Below are 22,970 nucleotides of genomic sequence, written 5' to 3'. Positions count from 1 at the left end.
GAATTCTTGCCCTTTCTTAGGTGTTCAAATACTTATGTTCAGCAGTGCAAGACAAATAAATTCTTTAAAAATCATTCAATGTGATTTCCTGAATTTTTTTTTAAATTCTGTCTCTCAGAGTGGGAATGCACCTACAATGTGAATTTCAGACCCCTCCATGATTTCTAAGTGGGAGAACTTGCAAAATCGCAGGGTGTTCAAATACTTCTGTTCCTCACTGTAGCCCTGCTATGTCTCCTACATGGGGACAGAGCCAGCAATAAAATCTTTACAAACATTCTAAATCTTCCTCACTGTACTAGAAAAATTGTCTTTATTGCTCCCTGTGTCCACATTGGAGGAATTCCCCTTATTTCATGTTTTGTCTGACACCAGTCCAACAGACAGAAAGTGGGGACATTTTCCCTTACTTTCTGTTCCATCTGATGCCCATCATCAAGACAGGAAATAAGGTAATGTCTCACAAAAAAAATGACACAGCAATCTAGTACTTTTGCACGCTAAATTAGCAAAAAGTGTTGGCTAAACTTTAACCCTTTCATGACCAGAGGTCATTGAAAACCACACCAAATTTAACAGAGCCAGTATGCGTCATTAAATTTGACCATAACTTTGATTCATTTACATACCTAAATAATTTTTTTTGGTTTAAAATTTTAATAAACTCCTTGCTCAGATTTCCTTTTTATACGCTGACAAATAGACAAAAAAAACTTTAACTGTTGCTTCCTTCTTTAGGAAAAGTTCTAGATTGTAGTAAAAAATGCAGTTACCGCTGTTACCGAACTAGCATTTTATTATAAACAAAGCCATGTGATCTCTGTCTCACATAGTGATCACATTATCTAGAACCATGCTGATTGCTAATGGAAAACTGGAGCTGTCAGTCTCACAACCTGTAGTAAAGAGCGTGCCCTAAGGTTGGGTACACGCAGGCCAAAAACCTTCCTATAGCGGTTGGTTCAGAAGAACCATCTGACTTTCGGCCTGTGTGTACAGTTCCCTGTCTGACAGAAGCCGCTCTAACGACTGGCTTCTGTCGAACGGGCATGCTGGGAAATCAGCATTTGATCAGCACTGATCAATGTGTTCTGGCAGTGGGGGGGGGCCCAGCCAGAATACAGCAGCTCAGCGGAGGAGATCACAACACTTGTGATAGTATGGCGATCTGTACGTTTTTTAAAATTTAGCCTGCTGGGTTGAGCGAAAAAAAATTATAGCATGTAGTCCGCATTGCTATAAAGGGGCAACGTAGATTAATGATCTCTCTGAATGAGGCATTGTGCGGGGAAGGGGTTAATACAAAGGCGTAGAATGCTCCTGTTTATAGGTGGCTATGAGTACCACAACTTTATCTGATTAAAGGGAACAATAGACAGGTACATATGTCTCTAAAACTGAGGAGATATTTGCCTATTTTGAAGGACCTGCTTCACAGAGGTTCTCAACAGTATTAGCGGTACACACAGATTGCTCCTTCAATGTTTTCTATACCTATACAGATTTTTCAGGCAGGTTAGGAAATCACTTTGTGCTCTATCATGCTCCACTGACTACCATGTTTATCATCTCACCCCTAAAATGGTAAAAACTGTCCCAGTTATCTTCAGCAATGCTTAAAAATAGAAGCCTCACAAAGCCAGCCCTTGGAGGAATCGGGTTTTTTTTTTTTTTTCTTTCAACCCACTGTTTATGTATGGGCTGCCTTTGTGATGCTTCTATTTTCAAGCATTGCTCAAGATAACTGGGCCATTTTTTTACCATTTTAGCAGTGATAAACATGGTGGTCAGAAGTGCTTGATATAGCACAAAGTGGTTTCCCAACCTGTCTGAAAAGTCTGTATAGGTATGTAGAAGAGTGAAGGAGCAAAGTATGTGTTCTGCAAATACTGTGAGTTGAGAATTGCTGTCAGGTAGGGCCTTCAAGAACAAGCAAATATCTCCCCAGTTTTAGAGACATACCTACTCCTGCTGGGCTATTGTATTCTGTCAGCGAGGAGGCTTCACTACCCTCAGAATACACTGATCAGTACTACTGGCTATAGCTTGCGAAGCGGATCAAGCAGGAAATATCAGACAGGGCAGTTGTACAGAAGTCAATCTACTGATTGACTTCTGTACAACCAAAGTCCCCACACATGGATCGAAATTCGACCTGTCCCTGCTGAACCAGCAAAATTTCAATCCATGTATGGCCAGTTTAACTTAGCTAAGTATTTGATGAGTAAATAGATGAGTTGTGTCTTTACATATGAGAAATAAATCTAACGTAGTATAAAACGTTATATTGTACCAGAAATAACCTTGGTAACTATTTACCAAACAAAACAGGCAAAAAATGCTTTATAAAATAATGGTTACATTGTATAAACGACACATGGTCAAAGTAACTCTGCACTAAGAAAAATGTGGAGGCAGGCATTAGCGACAGCCATATGAAAATGCTACTTGCCTTGCTGTCTCTGGTTTCAATACTTTCCAAGTGACTGACCAAGAACAAACATGCAAATTAGAGAATCAGAATGAAGTCAAAACCCTTCGCTACATGTTTGTTCCAGGCTCCAGGCTCAGAAAGTAGATCATAGCCCTGCACTGGATGTGAGGACATTGAGGGACAGACTAAAGTCAGAGTATAGAGGAGGGGGGGATCAGGAAAGAAAAAGTACTTTTACCACCCTAAACTAAATGAGCATTTAAAGCTTACGTTTAGGTATAGATTTTATAGCATTGCTAAATTGGTCCAGCTTGAAGTAATATAAGTCTGTATGTGCCTTATCTGTGGGATCCCTGTTGAAGCTGGAAACCTCTTTGGTAGGCGCCATTACTACATGGAACGCCATTGTCTTCTGGGACCTGTGATGAGCGACTGCCCTACTGCATAGTAAGTGGAGGTTGACCCCTCGGCATGGGTACCATTTACAGAACACCTTGCTATTTCTCAATGAATGCAAGGTGTTCTCTTTTTGGACAAGGTGGAAAGGCAGGGTGGTGGCATCATGATCTTCACATAGTCTAATTAGAGAATGCATATTAACCACCGGAGGTTGACTGCACGCTATGGGTACCATTCATAGAACACCTTGCTATTTCTCAATGAATGCAAAATGTTCTGTTATTGAACAAGGTGCAAAGGCGAGGTGATGACATCACAATCTTCACATAGTCTAATTAGAGAATGCATAGTAACCACCGGGGGTTGACCTCTCGCCATGGGTACCATTCAGAGACACCTTGCTAGTTTTCAATGAATGCAAGGTGTTCTCTTTTTTGCCAAGGTGGAAAAGCAGGGTGGTGGCATCATGATCTTCACATAGTCTAATTAGAGAATGCATAGTAACCTCCAGGGGTTGACCACTCGCCATTGGTACCATTCAGAGAACATCCTGCTATTTCCCAATGAATGCAAGGTGTTCTCTTTTTGGACAAGGTGGGAAAGCAGGGTGGTGGCATCATGATCTTCACATAGTCTAATTAGAGAATGCATAGTAACCACCGAAGGTTGACTGCTTGCTATGGGTACCATTCATAGAACACCTTGCTATTTCTCAATGAATGCAAAATTTTCTGTTATTGGACAAGGTGGAAAGGCGAGGTGATGACATCACAATCTTCACATAGTCTAATTGGAGAATGCATAGTAACCACCGGGGGTTGACCTCTCGCCATGGGTACCATTCAGAGAACACCTTGCTATTTCTCGATGAATGCAAGGTGTTCTCTTTTTTGCCAAGGTGGAAAAGCAGGGTGGTGGCATCATGATCTTCACATAGTCTAATTAGAGAATGCATAGTAACCTCCGGGGGTTGACCATTCGCCATTGGTACCATTCAGAGAACATCGTGCTATTTCCCAATGAATGGAAGATGTTTTCTTTTTGGACAAGGTGAAAGGGCAGGGTGTTGATATCAAAATGCATAGTGTTCCATGAATGGCATCGGTGCCAAAACCCAGGAGACAACAGCAATCACTGTAGTAGTGGCACCTACTACAGTGATTTTCAGCTTCCATGGAGATCCCACAAGTTTGGCACATACATACATTGGTGCAAATACGTAAGCTATAAAATCTATACCTGGAATTCAGCTTTAACCTATTGCACCACTTCTTTTACCTTTACCAGAGTTGGGATTTAAATACACCCACCCTTAGGTATTTCAATAATATGTATGCCTGGGTATGTATATTTATGCATACTGTATGCGTATGTATATGCAAAGGAATGGCATACATATGTTGTATATTATCAGGTATAAATCTATCTGCTTAAGGGAGGTTGCATAAAATTCTAAACCGTTTCCTAAAAATGTAAGCCTTTCAACAGTCCTTTCTAAAGTCATTCAGCAGTTTTGCTAATAGAAATGCTTTTATGGAGAGTGTATGCTATATAGAGTTTGATATGATGAATAGCTGTACCCATATAACCCATACAGTGATCTCACAATCCCAAATACTCCTCTTATTATCAGCTATGGCAGTATTTTGTTTGGCAGTGACTTACCTGTCATCTGTCTGCCTCCAAGGTGCGATATGATGCGGTCTTGAGTAGGCTGCTTCCTTTCTACCATACGTGGGTGAATGAAATACCAGCCCCCGGTACCTGCAAGTGGAAACAGACATTTGATCAGACTACAGCTACGGGGACTTCCTATCCTTTTAATACATACATCATAAGCTTCATTGCACTTTCTGGTAAAACCCACACTCTGTCATAATCGTGAACAGCTGTCACCACACACGTACAGTAGTAGGACAGTGGGGGTTTTTTCTCAGATTTGTATTATCTACTCTGATCATTCATCTCTATGGGATAAGGCTTTCAGCAGAAGAGAAAACTGTTCCTGATAAAATACACATGAAGGATAAGTAGTGTAATGATCTGACTCCCAGGCAGCTGGCAAACTTCTCACATGCTGGGTGCCAACCATAATGAGAGGACTCGGTGCCCTGTTTGGGAATGGCTCACAGGTATCAGCTTTAACAGCTTTGATTGTTAATGCTGCGGTATGCCTCTTAACAGAGAAGAAAGCAGTGACTCAGCGATCACAAATTTATAGCAAGGGCCGATTCCCACTATAGAAACGCAGTCCAGATGCATTCCAAATGCGTTTTTTTAATATGTTTTTTGTTGCATTCATGTGCATTTTTGTTGTTTTCGTGCATTTCCCCCCTTTTTTTTCTTCACCTGAAATAATGTGCATTTTTGAGTGTTTAGGTGCATTCTGGTGTGTTTTACTATGTTCCTGTACAGTTCAGTGCAGAAAAAATGCAGTATTTTCTTGAAAGGGAATGAACTGGAACTGACCCCACTGGTGTGAACTATGCCATTGGAAGCCATATAACCTACTATCCATGCATTTTTGATGTGTTCCAGTGCAAGGGTCACTTGTGTTGGTTCCCGGCTGCTATCAATCTGCCCTGTGAGGAGGGAGGGAGCCAAGAGAGCTGCTGTGTTCTTGCACAGGTCTGGATCAGGAGTGGGCTCAGATAAGTATAAGGGGGTGAGAGGGGGATTCTGTGACACAGAAGGTTTTCTTCACCTTAACCACTTCCCTACCAGGCACTTTTATCCCCTTTGTGTCCAGGCCAATTTTCAGCTTTCAGCGCTCTCACATTTTATATTCAAATGGTTTTTATTGAAAGATTTTAAGGTTCCCAAACAAACAAGTCATTATATGAATACAATCAAGTAAACGGTTCATATAAACAGAGCAACAATATACGAAGTGATAAGTGAGGTAATAAAATAATAAACCCCCACCATCCGGCTGGGAATTCATTCATCATAGTCATACTTATAAGAGAGGTATCCTCAGTGGATTGTGGACCGTACTAATGAGAGCAAAACCATGAGGGAACCAAACAGGGGATGAAAGAGGGTATAGGAAGGCGAGGGAGGGGGATAGGAGGGCACCAATGAGCTACCGATGTATCATTTTATAAGGTTTAGTGTTTGTAATCAGGTAATCGAGCAATTGGGGTGTTTTAGCCATCGAGACCAGTATAATGTGAATTTATGGTAGGAGGAGTTTCGGAAGGCCGTTCTTCTTTCCATTTCACATTGTAAATTGAGGTCAGCAAGTAGTCGGGATAATAGGGGAGGCGACGCAGATCGCCATAGTCTCGTAATGTTAGTCTTTGCTGCTGCTAGAATATGTATGATAATGGTGCGTGAGCGTACAGGAAATTGTTCTATTGTTAGATGTAGAAGGGCTAACCCTGGATTAGGAGTCGTTGGTGATTCTATGATTGAAGAAATTAATTGGAACACTTTATTCCAATAGGACTTGAGGGATTTGCAGGACCATAGTAAATGGAAAAGCGAACCAGTTTCACCACAGTGTCTCCAGCAAGTTTGTGATTGTTGTGGATAATAGATGGATAATTTGGCAGGAGTCAAGTAGCATTGGTGGAGAATTTTTAAATATGATTCCCAGTGGGAGCTACATTTCGAGGTTTGTATGTAGTGGTAAACGTCATTTGCCATGATTGTGGGGTTGTTGGGAGAAGGAGATTCTTCTCCCAGTTATTGAGGGATGATGTATGGGTTGTGAAATATGCTTCGGTTAGTAATGTATAGAAGGTAGAGATACCTTTCTTTGGATAAATAGTCTTGTGAAAGAAATGGTGTGCAGTAGCTGGGAGATCTATTTCAAATGGTATATTCGTTTTATGGAGCAAATGGAATACTCGCATAAAAGTGAATTGTTCCGTATCGGGAAGATGGTATTTCTTCTGCAGTGTCTGGAATGACTCGGGTTCATGGTTGTTGTAAATATCTTGGATATGATGTATCCCCAACTTATTCCAAGATATTAGGTTAAAGTGGGGAGATAAGAATTGTAGCGAGGATATGGGAGTCGGGATTTGTAAATTAGTCTTCTGTGAATAAGTGCAAGTCAAGAAATCATGCCAAGCTGTCAAAGAGGCCTGGATACATGGGTGCGTGTGTGGATGTCCAATCTGTGTTGTACGGGGTATAAAAAGCAGATCTGTTAAAGCACTCGGCGGATACTTGGAGGATTCTATAATAGTCCAGGTTTTTTCTTGGGTAGGGTGCCACCAGTAGTAGAGCTGGTCTAGTAGTGCTGCTTGATAATAGGATTTTAAATGTGGGAGGCCGGCTCCCCCTCTAGATGGCGAGCGAATCAAAAGGTTTGTAGAACATCTAGGCCGCTTAGAGTTCCATAAGAATTCATTTAGAATTTTTTGCATCGCAGAAAAAAAGGAGGAGGGTATAGGGATAGGCAATGTACGGAAGATATATAATATTTTAGGCAATATACACATTTTGATCGTAGCTACTCTGCCTAGCATTGACAATGTGGTTGTACGCAGGCTCCTAAGCTCCTGGGGAATTGTATCTAATAGCGGTTTAAAGTTAGCTATATAGAGTAGGTTGGTTTTGGAAGTAAGTTTAATCCCCAAATATGGGATACTATGTTTTTCCCATTTAAAAGGGAATTGTTTTGTGAGGAAGTTTTGGGTTGGCGCTCTCACATTTTAATGACAATTGCGCGGTCATGCAACACTGTACTCATATGACATTTTTATAATTTTTTTCCTCAACAAATAGAGCTTTCTTTTGGTAGTATTTAATCACCACTGGGTTTTAAATTTTTACACTATAAACAAAAAAAGAGCAAAACATTTGGAAAAAAAAAGTTTTTTGCTTTTTTTCTATTAAACAATTTTTGCAAACAGGTAATTTTTCTCCTTCACTGATGCATGTTGATGAGGCTGCACTGATACGCAAGACTGATGAGCACTGATAGGCAACACTGATGAGCACTGATGAGGTGGCACAGATAGGTAGCACTGATGGGCACTGATAGGCTGCACTGATGAGCTGGCACTGGTGGACATTGATGAGGAGGCTCTGATGATGCTGCACTGATAGGCGGCACTGATGGGTACTTATAGACAGAACTGATGGGCGACACTGACAGAGGGCACTGACTGGTGGCACTGCTGGGCACTGATGAGTGGCACTGGTGGGTGGTACTGCTGGGCGGCACTGCTGGGCACTGATCATCAGTGCCCTGATGATCAGTGCTGATCTGCTCTGTGACAGTTGCCAGTTATCGGCAGTACTGTCCTCACACTGTGACAGCATGAGGAAAGTGTCGCCGATATCCGGCAACTGTATTTACTCAGTAATCTGCTGTGTCATTGGACACAGCTTATCAAGTGGTAAAAGGCTGCAGTGATTAGCTATCTAATTGACAATTTGTGTGGCTTTGGTCTGAACATTCATGGAGCTCTTTGTAATATGCTTTGGATGGGTAGTAGCACCGCGTCGGTACTGTATATATGTATTGACTTAATATCAACCTCCTGTGCATAAAACAGAAAAAAAATAGAAGAGCCAGTCAGGTGTGTTGCATGCACAAGTACTGAGTAGGGATGAGCTTGGGTTGCGTCCAATCCTAAGTTTAACTGAATGTCAAAGGAAGCTGTCAGTGCCGGCCCAATCAGATGGGACCATAACATTCTGCAGCTGCACATACACATCTGGCCATATTGGGCCAATGCTGCCACAAGTATTACTGCCCTTTTGGGTGGGGATGTATGTGACATCATTGGCCCAATATGGACACATGCTTATGTGCAGCTGCTAGGTGGGAGATGCCCTGGCCACATCTGATTGGGCCAGCACTGACAGCCTCCTTCTGAGTTTGTACTAGATGAACCCAAGTTTATCTTGGGTTCATCTAGTATTGATTATGAATGTGCTGACTGGAACAGAGAGATGAGCCCATCAGTCTGTGGCTGATCCTTCGCTGTCCAATCGCAGGTGGGGGAAGGGAGGTAACAAGGTGTCCTGTTTAACCACAGCAGACAAAATTTCCATTAGCAATCCTTTGGTAGATAGGACAGTTACCCTATATGTGTTTCATCTGTGTCTTTAATTGTTTACCTGGAATTGCCTAGAATCATTATTTAATGCTGGTAGGCTAATTGGCCCTAGTATGTGTGTAACTCTGAGTTAGGGACCTTAGATTGTATGCTCCTTGAGGGCAGGGGCGGACTGACAACTCATGGGGCCCCTGGGCGATAGGGGATCATGGGGCCCCTGTGTCCTTGCCCAAACTCAAAAATGCCTATAAAAAGGTACCAGGGGTATCTTATGGGGCCCCCTACTGACCCCAGGCCCTTGGGCAGGGCCCAAGTTTCCAAATGAGCAGTCCGCCCCTGGCAGGGACTGATATGAATGTACAATATGTATGTAAAGCACTGCGTAAATTGAAGACAAGTACCTGTAATAAATCATTTCTCTGCTATAGACCAGCCCAATAAGCAACAGAAAGACACAAGGAGAAAGGTTATAGGTGTAGGAGGATGCAAAGTATTGCTGCCGTGGGCTTGAGCTTTTATGGCCGACCTACAAATCTTCCTTTACATCATTTCTAAGTAAGCCTTATGAGGGATCTTTTATCTTGAGTAACATTCTTCAGTGTAAAGAATGTTTAGCTTGCATTGTAAGTGATCTTGGTTTATGCACAGTTCTACATCCAGCAGAACATCCTCCACATAAGATGACGGCTATTCAGGAAAGGAATTTGCTATATAATGGACAACGTACCACATTTTAGGAGATGTGTGGGAAATAGCCCTCCTGATAACGTCTGGTCGTTTATATTTTACTCATGAACCGTTTGCTATGTTGCCGTAAGCACATTTCATCTTTAAAATTTCCTGTAAAAAATATTCTGACTTTTCATGCACAGACAGCTGCCATATCAAAGGCTTTATCTTGTGGATGAATATTTTACATAGTATGAGATAAGCTCATGTGGGTAGGGAGATGTTGGTGGAGAGGGGGGTCAGTCGATTCTGTACACTATTTTTGACTTTAGAATTAAACAAAAAAAATTCAGAAAATGTTTTGAATGATGTGTGGTTAGAACTTTTTTTTCAGGTTTTTGTTGTTTTGTCTCTATTGAGATTTGTGACCCTTCCTTAAAGGTGACACTGTGCATGATGGGTTCAGCAGGGAACAGGTAATGAGGGGCAATCACCCAATGTTGTGCAGTGATCGGATCTAGCCCTTCCCTCCTCTTTACTTTCTCTTGGTGACAAGGCAGGAAGCGAGTGACATGGGATCATTTCATCATGGTAACACAAAGTTGCTATAGGCTTGAACTTGCTGAACTTGGACTGTAGATGACCCTTCATTTCGCAGGTTGTCATATGTATAATTTTGTAAATGGCTTGAGATTTTTTTTGTGTTCCCAATGAGATCAGCCTTGAAACAGAATAAAAATTAAAGTGTATATACTGTCTCCTGTCATTGGTAGTTAGAGTTTTTTAGATGCTAACTGTAGACAGTACCATAGTTCTCTTGCTATGCAGTACTTGAGATCCACTGTAACTGGTATGGCAGTAGGAACCGCTTGGTTCCAAAAATGTAACCAGCCTGTCCAACATTCACCCTGATTACACAAAACCCCATAAAGTTTGATGTAGCATGCTCATTCTCAGATCTACCCTCTTTAGCTCCCTTTAATACTTGAGAGATTTACTATGGGTTTCCCAAGGCGTGGCCATGCTCTTCATGAAGATTCCCATTATATTCAATGGTGCCTTTTCACACCCTAGTGTCCTGTCCCTGCCGATTGTTGTGCAAAAAGTACACAAGCTTTGTTTCGGACAGAATCATGCATTTTTTGTTAAAATAGACTTAAATAAGAGTGCAGGACAGCACTGTTATTGGAACCCCATATTCCATTATCTAGACTATGGAGGTGCCTGTATCAGTCCATGTTATTGATAGCCACTGTTATCAGGACCTTAAAAGGGCTTGTAAATGCTTATGTTGTCAGGACCCCATAAGAGCCTGTATGAGTTCAAACCAACCTTTTATTGTACAGACATATAGGCATCCATAAACCTTCCATAATCACCTGAAGGACTGGACAGGGGGGAGGGTGGTGTTGGGGATAGCTGGGGTCCTGCCGTGGGCTACTGGATGGTCAGCTGGAATTTCTGCCCATACCCCAAGTAGTTAGAATCCAGTGATCACAGCATCACTGAGACAAACAGAAGGAATCTAGCTACCATAGCATAGGCGTGACAAGTAGAAGGGATTCAGTGATCACTACATATTTGTGGCAAGTAGATGGGATCCAGTGATCACATCATAGGTGTGACAAGTAGGTGGGATCGGGTGATCATAGTCAGCAGTGCACGTAGTGTTATTCTCTGTGCTATCTCTTGTTCCACAGCATGATTAAGGATGTAGGTACCAAACAATATTACCAGCATTTTAGTGCATTTTTCATGTGTTTTTTGCACATTTTTTCAACTAACAACTGGTCTCCTAGCAAACTCAAGCCTGTGAACAAAGTGGATGATTCAGGAATGTCCATGCTGGTTGCAGAGGTTTTCATCTACCTGGTATGGACCAAAAAGGACCTCTATGACACCAGTGATGCCCATTACCAGAACCGTGGCAAGTGACAGAGGGACAAGGAAGAGTTTTTCCAGACTAACAACAGCTACTGCCAAGAAACCTTGCATGGTGGACATGGCTCAGATCTCTGACAGCACATGACACAACAACACTACAAAGGAAAACTAGGTAGCAGATACAAGGACAAAGACATGGGGTGTCATAGATGATATTGGCCAAAACCAAAAAGGCCTAAATTACAGTCATGCAAATAAAATACTTCCAAAATTGTCTGAAAAAGCTCACCTGCAAGTGTAAATGGGGGCTTAGTGTGTGAGAATTGTGACAGTCCTTCCAAAATCAAGATGGATGAACAGAATGCAACAAGCACTATCCATAGCTCTCAATTTTCCTTGATTTGGAAGCAAATCCTCTGTCCCTCTTCCAGTTCAGTGAACACCAACAGAAGAACCCAAGCAGAAGGTAAATAGAAGAGGAGGAGTCTCAATACTGCACCATAACGTAACTGCGGAATAAGGTAAGCAAAAAAAGGCATTTAGATAGGGATTTTTTAAAATCCAGCATTCAGATAGATGGGGTGGGAGGGAGGGATGGCGGGGAGAGAAGACTATCCCAGAGTGGTGCACCCAAATCGTCCAACTGTACAAGAAAGTGGCAACCACCCCAATCTAACTGGCCTTTGCTGCAAGGTGCACATGGAACAGCAATGCACAGCATAAACAAAATATTTCCCAGCAGACATACTGACCAGCCTGCAAAACAACTGAATTAGCCCTAACAGTATGCGTTAAAAACAGAGAGTTTTATTTGCACACATTTGCAAATACATGTGTAAGCCACAGTGCCCACGCCAAGAGACCTTTATATACTGTAGTCCTAACTCTCAATTTCCAGAGCCTCCATAGTAGCAGCACATATCAAAATGAATAGATTAGGGGCAGGTGTGCCTGGAGGTTGCAAATGTGTGCAAACAAAACCCTCTGTTTTTAGCACAAACTGTTAGACAGGGCAATTCGTTTGCTTTGCAGGCTGGTTGGTAAGTGTGCTGGGAAATCTTTTGTTTGTTTATCCCAGAATGGAGCTTTAAAACCCAATTCCAGGCATAAAAAAAACTGCCTTACAATATGACCCAATATCAGCTGACTACGTACATTAATAATTATACTCCTGTGACCCAAAAGAGAAGTGTAGCCAACAAAAAGGTTTAGCCACACCTCTCTTTGAAATGTAGGCAGTCTAAGTACCTGAAGTAGACTTGTTATCAGCCTCTTGCAATCCCTGTACAGCAATGCTCAGCCTGGAAGAGCAAGAAGCAGCAAAAAGAGTCAGTCAGAGGTGCTGCGGTGCTCATGTTCTACCAATGCATATGCTGAAAGCAGGAGAGAGCAGAGTGACAGAGACATGAGCTCATCAGTCTGCTGCTTCTCCTTCACTCGTCCAGTCACAGGTTGGGGGAGGGACAAGATCTGTAAGTGATACTGAATTACAGCAGACAAAATCAGGTCTCCTGGCCTGTCGGAGTGCTGCAGTGTGACAGAGCCAGGGGCGGACTGACCATTTGGAAACTCGGGCAGTGCCCGGGGTCAGTAGGGGGCCCCATGAGATGCCCCTGGTACCTTTTTCATAGGCTTTTTTGAGTTTGGGCAAGGACACAGGGGCCCTATGATCCCCTATTGCCCGGGGGCCCCATGAGTTGTCAGTCTGCCCCTGGACAGAGCTGTGTAAATCTCAGGACTGGATGGAAAGAAATACATATCCTTTGGCAGGTAAAACAACTCTGATACACAGTATGCATTTCACATGTGTTTAGCTGTGCCTGGAGCTCAGCTTTAAAAAAAAAAAGTAAAATGTGGTAGATAAGAATATTCCAGAACCTGAGCTTGCATGCAAACTAACCCCAACATTTACAGGATGATGAAGAGATAAAGGATCCTGTGATATAAACCAACAATGCACAGAGACTCGCAGAGAGATTACCCTAGATCTCACCCAGGTGCTCTGTGTACATGAGAAATGAATGTCACTTACTCTGAGCAGTACGTCTCCCCTGGCTAAGTGTCCGGAAGGGGAATTTACTGCGCTGGTGACTGCTGCTCAGTGTCACTGAGAGTTTCTGCTACTCGTAGTAATTTATTAGGGTCGTCTGTACACTCATTCATTACAGAGCTGTATCATATAGCTGAAATCTATACCTATGCTGGAATCTGCACAGGAAAACACCGCAGCCAACTTATAACAACCGAAGCGGAGAAATAACAGGACTGTTGTTCAGAGCAACCAATCTATGGCCCCCTTTAACCCTTTAAAGTCTTTTCATAGCCAAAACTTTTTTAGTTTTGTATAGAATAGGGTCTGGTTTTTATTTCTTAGATTGTAAGCTCCCAGTATCAGGGCCCTCCTATCCTTCTTGTATTGAACTGTATTGTTGCTGTATTGTCTCCCGTTATATTGTAAAGCGCTGAGCAAACTGTTGGCGCTATATAAATCCTGTATAATAATAATAGTAATAATAATAATTGCTGTCTGCGTTTCCACTGGAGAGATTCACTCGCTAGCCGAAAGTGATGAGAAATTCAAAATTGTACAGAGAAATCTTCATTTTAAAGGGGAATCTTCCAGTGGAGACACCTATTCCGATGACAACTGTGCTACTTTGTGCACGTTTCTTGGGCAGACCTTCTGGCTAGCTCAGAGCAATGTTATACTGGCCAGAAGGCCTGCCTTGTGTACTGCACATGGCACTTATTTATTCTTGCACGTATTTATCTCGGGCACTTGCAAGTTTTTTTGTTTTTTTTCTGCTCAGGGAAACAAAGGGTACAGTTTTAGGGGGGCCTGCCCTGATGTTGGGGAAAGGATCTGTGGCATTTGGGTCTTTTTCCTCTCAACCATCCGGGGGTCTCTCTTCACGGAGGCCTTCATCAAGTACTTGGTGGACTGTAGGTTCCATCTACAGGAGAATGAGAGCAATGGAGTACAAGGGGGCTGTGGACTAGACCAGACTTTTTCAACCAGTGTGCCTTCAGGTTTCTTCAGGGGTGCCTTGGCCAAATGCCTACAAATTGCCCAAAAATTGTAAGAAGCCCATCTTTTAATTACACAAAACCACAGGTTTTCATTTTGCTTATTTTTGCCACCAGCGTTCTAACAACCAACGTTCATCAGTTGACATTGGGTGCCTGGTGCTGCATCCTTATTTGCCCTCCCCTGCCCCTCTCCATCAACACTGGGGTGACATTAACTGAGTGGGGGAGAAGAGAAACATTGGAATACTAGTCAGTGTGCAAAGATGTATTTGCTTTGGAAGAATAAATCACCTCTAACTTTGGGTGACCTACATGTGTGGATGTTGCTGTGCTATGTGAAACTATTAGTGTAGTTTTCTACATTTTAGAATGGGCTGCCTCAGTATTGTGCAGAATTTTAAAGGATGCCAGTGAGAAACATTGGAGTAAAATGTGGTCTGTGCTAGACCTTGAGTGAGCCCTGATATCAGAGGGTCCCAGGAGGAGGACAAGTGGGTGATCCAGTCACGTTTTATGAGACCTGCCCATAGGCTTCAAACTGGACTCTACATTTTATGAATGAAAGGTAAAATTCCAGCGCAGTGTAGAGTATTTAATACTCTACACTGCGCTGGAGCGTGGATAGCGGTGGTATCCACTCTTCATTATGAATATGCTGCCTAACAGCATCTACTACAAGGTAGAGGATTTTACCTTAATTAGATTTAAAATCCAGTTGTTCCAGGGTGGACTTTGTTAAAGATCCCAACCACGGCACCACCTGCCTCGAGTTTGCATGTTCTCCCTGTGCCTGCGTGGGTTTCCTCCGGGTGCTCCGGTTTCCTCCCACACTCCAAAGACATGCTGGTAGGTTTATTGGCTCCTGTCTAAGGCTGGCCATACACTATACAATTTTATTTAGAAAATTGCTTTAGATTTACCAAAAATTATATAATATGAGGTCAAACCTAAACAACAGTTTCAATTGTATCCAATTAAGCAGGCCCTAGCACTACATAGTTGAAGGTAAATCTAAAGGAAATTGGGCAAAAATTGAACAGGAATTTGTATAGTGTATGGCCAGACTTAATTGGCCCTAGTCTATGTATATGAATGTGAGTTAGGGGCCTTAGATTGTACACCCTTTGAGGGTTAGGGACTGATGTGAGTGTACAATATATATGTAAAGCGCTACCTAAATTGACAGCACTATACAAGTACCTATAATAAATAAATAAATAAAGATGACCTCCACTTGCCTTCCAGCCCCGTGCCTCCCCAAACAAAGTCATCAGTGAAAAAAACTTTAACAATAAAAGAGTTAGCAAAAAAAAAGATAAAAAAATACTCATCCTGGTCCTGACTTCTGGAAGGCAGGGGGAAGTCACTGTTTCACTGCCTCTGGGGATATCCAGGACAAGAATGCATCCCAGTCCATTGTAGGAGTGCATTCTCACAGGATTTTGAGTGGCCAGGAGAAACCAGTATTGACTTCACCTGCTTCTTCCAGATTCCAAGTCACAGGTGCATAATTTTTTTTATCTTCATATATTTATGTTATAATTTTTTTTTGTTGTTGTTTCATTTGCAGCTTGTTTGGGTGGTGGGGGTCAGGCAGGAAAATGGACCTTTGCTTTTCATGGAGGGTCCTCTATAAAGTAAATCCTTCCTAGGAGAAATCTGGGGCCAGCTATCAATGCGCTCCCTGGCTGGAGGGTGACGCGACCCATCGGTATTACATGTAAATCTGACACATGCCGTTTTGGCATCCTGACATGAGTCATTGATCTGGCAGATTAGGCCAGATCTGACAATGAGTTGACATGCGGTAAAACCAGCTACATCAGCTGGACAGCCTCATCTTTACATCTAGAATGTGTGGGATGGAAAATCCGGTTATGCAGCGAATGTACCTGTCGCTGTATGTAGTCATTGTTTCTGTTGTCTCCTTCACAATGCAGACGGTAAAGAAAATGTTCCATCATTTCAAAGATTTCCAGATAAACAATAGATGTATGCTTGTCTCTATGTATAATGCTTGATTATATACAGTATGTACAGGGGACATTGATATTTACTCATGGCTCTGATTTTTGCTTTGCTTTGCTACACAATGGTTGTGCTTTACTGCTCCTTCTCACAATGTCTATGAGTTGGGGGACTCACTTAACAAAATACTCTCTCCATGAGACCAGTATTCTTTTGCAGCATTTGTAAAGCCATGTTCACATGGGCATTTTGTTAGACCATTTATGCCCCTTGATAACATGGTTCAAAAACGGACTACAATGTATCCTTATGGGTGGTCCGATGTAAACGGGCGTGTGTCTGCCTAAATCTGCCCAACTCTGGGTCTGTTCAGGTTCATCGGACTACATGAAAAAAGTTTGCATCCAGTTCCACGTGTAGGGATCACAAGAGGAAGAATCAAAACACACACAAATGTCATATATATGACATTCATTTCAGATCTGCCTCAGCTGGGGAGGATGGTCATTCTGCCCATTTCTTGTGAGCCCAACTTGTCGTTTACACTCTGTCTTTGGGGGTGCATCATCATGCATGCTGGGCTGAAACCATGGGGAGGGGGTGCTGACCAGGGGCGGACTGACAACTCATGGGGCCCCCGGGTAATAGGAAATCATGGGGCCCTGTGTCCTCACCCACACTCAAACCACACCCAAAAAAGCCTATAAAAGGTACCAGGGGCATCTCATGGGGCCCCCTACTGACCCCAGGCCCTCGGGCAGTGCCCGAGTGGCTAAATGGTCAGTCCGCCCCTGGTGCTGACATGCCTGGAGGTCAGCTTTAAAAGTTTTTTGTTTCTATACCTTTTGTATAGTACTACCTGCTTTCATTCCACCTGCAGTGGTTTCCAGTTGGAGAACTTTAAAGTGGCGCCCAGAGCAGGGGGGGGGGGATTGTATGTAAATATGATTTTGTTAAAACATGATCATGCCAGTTACCCATGACCCCCCGAAAATGTCAGATGAAACATACCTAGGGCAAGTCCTTGTGGTGATATCATAATGTTTTTTTTTTCAGTGGTGGCATTCCTGTCACTGCTATCTGTTAGCTGTGCTGTGAACACCATCTCTATGCACTACTGGCTCTCACTTCTCAAATGTGAGTTTATGGCTTTTATCTTTCAGTACATACGTATTTATATAAAAAAAAATGTTGTACAAATGTCTGCGCCTTCACTGGTAATCTCTGTATTGTGTCTAATATACTTATTTCCTATGATCATCAGCTCCATCTAGTGGCCATAATGCGGTATTTTCCTGAAATACCTCAATCAGGAAAATATTGCATTATGGCCACTACTTGATGCTTACAATCATAGGAAATAAAAAAAAATAAACACAATATAGGAATTATTTTTGATGGTTGTGCAAATGCATAGCATTTTTTTTAAATAAATGAACTCCAATAAGCTTGCATTTTTATTTTTGACCTTATTGCATCAGAGTGGAAGCAAACCTATATGTGAATGTCTCATATGGTTGGTTGTCATAAGAGCTTTGTGACCTTCCTAGAAATAGGGGTCAGAGAAATGATGAGCTGCTTTCCATAGTCGATGATTCGGAATACACATTTTGTCTTTGCACATGAGTGGCGGTGAATCAAGATATAGGAACTTTAACAAGGAATAATATGTTACACTTTGGAATTGTTATATATGGACTGGAAAAAGTGTTCATTGTTGTATGAATTCTTCATCTATGACACATTGATTATTTGTGTATTATTTTTAGCGCTTCCACTATTTCTGCTGTTTATACTGTATGCTACAATTTTAGGACAGCAGTTTTTTTTCCACTTCTTAAAGGTTCTTCATAAAGGTGCACTGTGTATCAGGTTTAAACATCTTTTACCTACAAGAGAGGATTCTCTGGTGACAGCAGACTGTAAGTAATATGTTTGTAGGTTTACATTTGTATGTATACGTTGTTACGGACTTTACTTTCTTTTTCTCCTCGTTGCTACAACCTGATACTTTCAATACAACACAAGTTTGTTATTGTGGTGTCTATGGTACTATAGTATCAAAATGACTGTGTTAGTAGAAAATAGTTGCTACTTGGCATCAATAGTGGGATCCAAGGTGAAGAATGTGGTGTGCTTTTGTGATTCAAAAAGTAACAAGAAATCTCCCCAGTGGTGACCCAGACAGGGAACCATAAAAAAGTTGAAAGAGCTGCAACCCTTCTTGTTTTATTAAAAATAGATAAACCTTAGGCTGGAGAAAAGTTTAAACATTAACATGTGGGCAGGCTATAGACACTTCAGTATTTCTATATTCCTAACAATCAGTAAATGAGCTTTAAAAGCCCTAACTGACCTCTGTAGCTGTAGATGCTGTGGAGCAATTCAATCTCAAATTTAACTGTAGAATCATTGAAATTGAACTTCACTGCCCCCTGTTTTTTAAGTCTCCATTCCAGTTATGCTGGGATGTCCTCGATTCATATGCCTACCTTGCCAGTGGATCCAGCATTCTCTTGCTATGATCCGTTGCTCAGGTCCTGTGCTGCCATCTCAGTTCTTCTCAGTCATTGTGGACCAATTGCTTCTTCTGTGTCTAGGCAGCCAGCCAGGCTGCTGTTAGTAATCACGGGGCCCCATACAGCCAACCTGAGAGGGCCCCCCCACCAAAAAGAAAACAAAAGACACAGCTTACAATGCATTGTTTATGAATGAACACAGCGAGTGATCGTTACCGATCGTTAGCTGGCAGCACTGCAGGGGTGGGGGCACGCAGGGGGGCCTGAGCAGCAAGGGGAAATGTATGGTGAAAAGGGAGGGTAATGGGTGTACCGGGGGGCAATTACTGGAACCAATCCCCTGAATGACTCCCTCTGCAGCCAGCTGGAGGGAGAGGAGAAGAAGCTAGCTTTCAGCTGCTGTAGAGAAAGCCATACAGGGGATCAGTTCCAGTAATTGCCCCCCCCCTATCGAGCCAAACTACCTCCCTGCCTACATCTGATTCACCCAGCTGCTGTGCCTCCCTGTTGGCCTGGGCCCTGTATAGGAGGACTGGTGATACCCCCTTATCCATGGCCCTGCAGCCACTGATCTCTGTGGCTGCAGACATTGTGGAGCAATTCAATTTCAAAGTTCACTGTAGAAGAATTTAAATCCTTCAAGAGGAATTTCACTACCCCCTGTTTTTTAGGCTCCCTTACCAGTCCTGTTGGCATAGACTTGATCATTATACTCACATTCCCACTGGATCCAGCTTTGTCCTGGCGTAATCTGCTGCTCAGGAGTCACAGTCCAGGTCCTTGGCTGCCATCTTGGTCCTCCTCAGTCATTGTGAGCCAGTTGCTCAATGACTCAATGACAATGATATGCACCCCCTGGTTGCTGTGTGTCACCACTCCTGAAGCCTCCTGAGATATACAATGGGGATATCCCAGGAAGAATTCAGAAAATACTCATGCCAGAGACAGCCAGGCAACTGGCATTTTAGAGGCAAAAAGCATCTATAATATTTTCTTTAATAACTATTCTTTTTAATTTTTCATTTCATCTTGTCCTTTGTTTCCACCTCACTTGAAAAGGCGTAATGTCATTTCCAAAGGAGGGAAGTTGGAAAACATGTTTTTAAAGTGCTGCCTTTTGTTACTTTTCCTGTTTTATTGCTGATTTATCTTTTAGCTTTTTCAGGGCAGTTTTACAGAATGTCATGTTTATCCCTTGTCGAGTCACACTTTTAGAAACCACTAGAAAATCATTTGAAAAAAGCTATTGCTGTCCAGCAGGATTATATGTTGACCACTGATGTTTGAACCAGCTCTGGCACAGTGAAACGTGGCTTCTGATTGGCTGCTTCATAACCTATAACAGCTTTTAGATCGGGGTCAGCAACCTGCAGATCATGATCTACCAATAGATCTCGGCCAGGTGACTGGTAGATCACGGTCTCGGCTTGCTGACCAGCCATCCAACAGCATGAAACAGAATGCAATGCAGAGGGACTACTTATAAAGTTGGAACTGTAGTAGGGAGCAAGACCCTCATAAGCCGATGTCTTCTCTGTAGACGCCCTGTCATGGTTGGTGGGTGTAGCACCTGTCGAGAATGACCCATTCAAGTGAATGAGGACGCTCTGCAAGTTCCCTGCAACCTTGTGAAGTACAGCAAACAAGGGGTTAAACAGGCAGCGGTGTGTTGTTTTCTCACCAACTGCCCCACCCCTTGGACCCCGCAGAAGCATGCAGTTGTGAAACATCTGCAGAGTGCCCATTTACTTGAATGGGTCTCAACTGACAGGCGGTAGCACCCACCAAAAGCAACAGGGGATGTCATTTCTCCTGCAGCATGTGTACACCATTGGCTGCTGCCTCAGCAACAAAGGGGGTAGGGACTGGGGGCGATAAAACCGTGACTTTACCACCCCCCAACTTTTCATGTGAATGAGCCCCAAGATTGCTGCTGCCGGATGCAAATAAGGGCTCCTTCACAAGTGCAGCAGGCACTGCTCCTCCTCTGCAAAGCAATCCGAGTGTGTTTGACAGGTGGTGAGGAACTGATATGTTGCCTCCTGGACACCTGATTTTATCCCATGATTGCCATATAATGTATGCGATTGTGACACAGTAGTACGGCAATTAGAGGTTTAAATCAGGTGTGAGGAGGCGACACTGTGCCCGGTGATCTGTGACTTCTCCCATGTTGTTCAGGTAGATCTCCACCTCTTTAAGGTGGCCTACCCCTGCTTTAGATCATGTTTTTGGGCCATACACACCCAGATCAGAGTATTTCTGCAGTTGTGGTGTGAACATGAAGTGATTCCTGATGTGTACATTTACATTTGTAGGTGTGTTTATGTGGGGGTGGCGGGGGGGCTCAAAAATTTTTTTCGGGGGGGGGGGGAATTTTAAGTGCTTGGGTATAACTTTAATTTCATACATTTGTTTTTCTTTTTTACTAAACATTTTTTTCATCGTACAAAATCCCCAATATGGTGCATTTTTGGTGACAGGTTCTCTGGAGGATAGTTTTTCACCTGTGTTTTCAGATTTGCTGAAACTCCACAGTTAGTTCCTAGGGGTAATTTTTGGAAAGGTGCATGGACTTTTTTTTTTCATGCAGCACGGTTAGTTTTTGGCTCCATAGATTCTAACGGAATCACATCAAAAACGCATTTACGTACATTATTTGTGGTGCTTTTTCATGCATGACAACAGACATGCAAAATATGCAGCAAAATGTGCTGGAAAACCTTCTAGGTGCGAACCTAGCTTTAATAAGACATCAGGGATCTAAAAGCCCCCTGATGTCTCACCTGTCCTTCAGTGAAACTAATGGAGTGCAGATGGCAGTGACACCAGGATCCAGAAGTGACATTTATCATGTCACATCCAGGCCAGTAACAGGAATGGGATATCAATGAATGGACATTCTCTGATCTCCCTCCCCTCTACCCAGCGGCACCCACCATGCTGGTCCTGGGTCTGCCGAGGGACACATATGTGGGGGAAGGGGCGGAGGTTACTGGGGTGTATGGAAGTGATCCTGCAGCTGCAGGCCCTTTGCTTGTCTCTATCCAGCCCTTGGAGTATTCCTTCCACTGATACCAACAAGGAGCCACCATTTCTTCCACTGGCACCAACTATGGGGCATTTTCCTTCGACTGACACCAATTATGGGGCAGAATTCCTCCCATTGATATAAACAATTATGTACTAATCCTCCAACTAATACTAAGGATGTGGCATTATTCCTTCCTCTGACACCAATGATGGGGCACTATTCCTTCCTCTCATACCAATGATGGGGCACTATTCATCCCACTGACACCAATGATGGGGCACTATTCCTCCCACTGATACCAATGATGGGGCACTATTCCTCACACTGATACCAATGATGGGGCACTATTCCTCCCACTGACACCAACGATGGGGCACTATTCCTCCCACTGATACCAATGATGGGGCACTATTCCTCCCACTGACACCAACGATGGGGCACTATTCCTCCCCACTGACACCAATGATGGGGCACTATTCCTCCCACTGATACCAATGATGGGACACTATTCCTCCCACTGACACCAATGATGGGGCACTATTCCTCCCACTGATACCAATGATGGGGCACTATTCCTCCCACTGACACCAATGATGGGGCACTATTCCTCCCACTGATACCAATGATGGGGCACTATTCCTCCCACTGATACCAATGATGGGGCACTATTCCTCCCACTGACACCAATGATGGGGCACTATTCCTCCCCCTGACACCACTGATGGGGCACTACTCCCACTGATACTAATGATGGGGCACTATTCCTCCCACTGATACCAATGATGGGGCACTATTCCTCCCACTGATACCAATGATGGGGCACTATTCCTCCCCACTGACACCAATGATGGGGCACTATTCCTCCCACTGATACCGATGATGGGGCACTATTCCTCCCACCGATACCGATGATGGGGCACTATTCCTCCCCCTGACACCACTGATGGGGCACTACTCCCACTGATACCAATGATGGGGCACTATTCCTCCCACTGACACTAATGATTGGA

General features: G+C 43.1%; 1 protein-coding gene across 2 annotated transcripts in view; it reads right to left on the bottom strand.

Annotated features, from left to right (window-relative positions):
* The window catches only part of S1PR2 (sphingosine-1-phosphate receptor 2), a 108,341-nt gene that overhangs the window by 12,053 nt on the left and 73,318 nt on the right, over window positions 1–22,970 (bottom strand). Inside the window, exons 3-4 of one of the 2 annotated variants that reach the window (XM_089657643.1) lie at window positions 11,699–11,918; window positions 4,499–4,597 (exon numbers count right to left, since the gene is read on the bottom strand). The gene's annotated coding sequence lies outside the window, so the exon portion shown is untranslated. The remainder of the gene's footprint in view (window positions 1–4,498; window positions 4,598–11,698; window positions 11,919–22,970) is intronic. The other variant, XM_089657642.1, reaches the window with a different exon arrangement.

The sequence above is a fragment of the Staurois parvus genome, unplaced genomic scaffold, assembly GCF_062004578.1.
Source record: "Staurois parvus isolate SC_StPar_1 unplaced genomic scaffold, SC_StPar_1.0 ptg001014l, whole genome shotgun sequence".
In the NCBI taxonomy this organism is placed as follows: Eukaryota; Metazoa; Chordata; class Amphibia; order Anura; family Ranidae; genus Staurois; species Staurois parvus.
This window is presented reverse-complemented; position numbering and strand designations above follow the sequence as displayed.